Raw genomic sequence first — 1,510 nt, forward strand, 5'->3', positions numbered from 1 at the left:
AAAGAACTTAAAATTATTAATAAAAAAATACACAAAAGTGAAGAGTTTCAAATAATGCTAGTAGGGACCAGTCACATAAGGGGTCTTAAAGCTTAAGCATCATTAGGTTCACAGCACATCCGACTCCCGGGAGGAGTTAGGGATTCCCTTCACCTTCTGAGTCACACAACACAGGACCTGAGACCCTTTCACTAGAATAAGTGAAGAGTGATCTTCCTCATAATCAGAGATAGCAATAAAGAGAGGTTAGTTGGACCTAAAATTAATGTATCAAAATGATTCCTAGAGGCAGCCAAAAACCAGTGATTAGTCAGTGAACACTGTGATTAGGCAAGAGTTAGGGGTAAATCATGGGTAATTCTGTAGTTTAAAACAAAATTTTAATGAGCACCGTTTACTGGAAAATAATATGGCAAAACCTTGTAAAATTAAACATTCACAAACTCTACGTCTGACAGTTCTGCTATTAAGTATGTGTGAATGGGCGTGTGTGGAACAACTTGGCACATGTCCATCAGGAGACACGCATAAAAATGTTCAGAGCAATGTTGTTTGTGGTAGCAAAGAAGAGGAAGAGGAGGAGATGAAACAGCTTGAACCTCCACTATAGTAGTGGAAATGACTGTGGTTTATTTACTTGATGGAATATTAAACAGCATTAAAAATAACAATAGGGGGATGTGTGATGCCACCAATGGGTGCGTCCAATAATGACTAGGGGATCCGGGCAAGTAACATGGCTAAAAAGAAGCGGGAGAATCTGGGCATCGCTCTCGAGATTGATGGGCTGGAGGAGAAGCTGTCACAATGTCAGAGGGACCTGGAGGCTGTGAACTCTAGGCTCTGTGGGGCGGAGCTGAGCCCGGACACCAGGAAGTCTCTGGAGAAGGAGAAAAACAGCCTGATGAACGAAGCCTCCAACTATGAAAAGGAGCTGAAGTTGCTTCAGCACAAGAACCGGAAGAACATGCTGCTCTCTGTGGCCATCTTCGTCCTCCTGAGCCTCATCTATGCCTGTTGGACTATGTGAGCCTGAGATTTCTCCAGAGTCTGCAACCTGGTCACGACCAAGCAGGCCCTTCAGGCCTCAAGAGGACCAAAGTACAGGGATGTTTCTGCCCCACCAGGACACTGGAGCAGGGCTTTCTGTTGGCTCAGCCCCTCCTGCCTCCCTGTCCCACCAAGGGGCCTGGGTCTCCAGGACTGCGTGCTGGCCCCTCCCTTAGCCCATGGGAGAGGCAATAAAGAACGCCCAGGCTGCACCCATAAATAAATAAATAAATAAATAAATAAATAAATAAATAAATAAATATTTAAAAAAATAATAACAATAGGGATTCAATCATAGAAACCACAATTTGAAGAGGGGGGAAAAAGGGAAAAATAAATGAATCCTCAGTCGTGTCCCTTTCTAAACCCTAATCTTGAACCATTCTGAATTATTTGGAAAACCCCCAGAACATCTGCCTTTTTTTTAAACCTTAGTGCTAACTCTGCCTTCTGCCTAATG

General features: G+C 43.5%; 1 pseudogene; it reads left to right on the forward strand.

Annotated features, from left to right (window-relative positions):
• Window positions 1-723: 723 nt before the first annotated feature.
• On the forward strand, window positions 724-1,055 carry LOC112296920 (coiled-coil domain-containing protein 167 pseudogene; annotated as a pseudogene).
• Window positions 1,056-1,510: the final 455 nt, after the last annotated feature.

The sequence above is a fragment of the Desmodus rotundus genome, chromosome 11 (genome assembly GCF_022682495.2).
Source record: "Desmodus rotundus isolate HL8 chromosome 11, HLdesRot8A.1, whole genome shotgun sequence".
In the NCBI taxonomy this organism is placed as follows: Eukaryota; Metazoa; Chordata; class Mammalia; order Chiroptera; family Phyllostomidae; genus Desmodus; species Desmodus rotundus.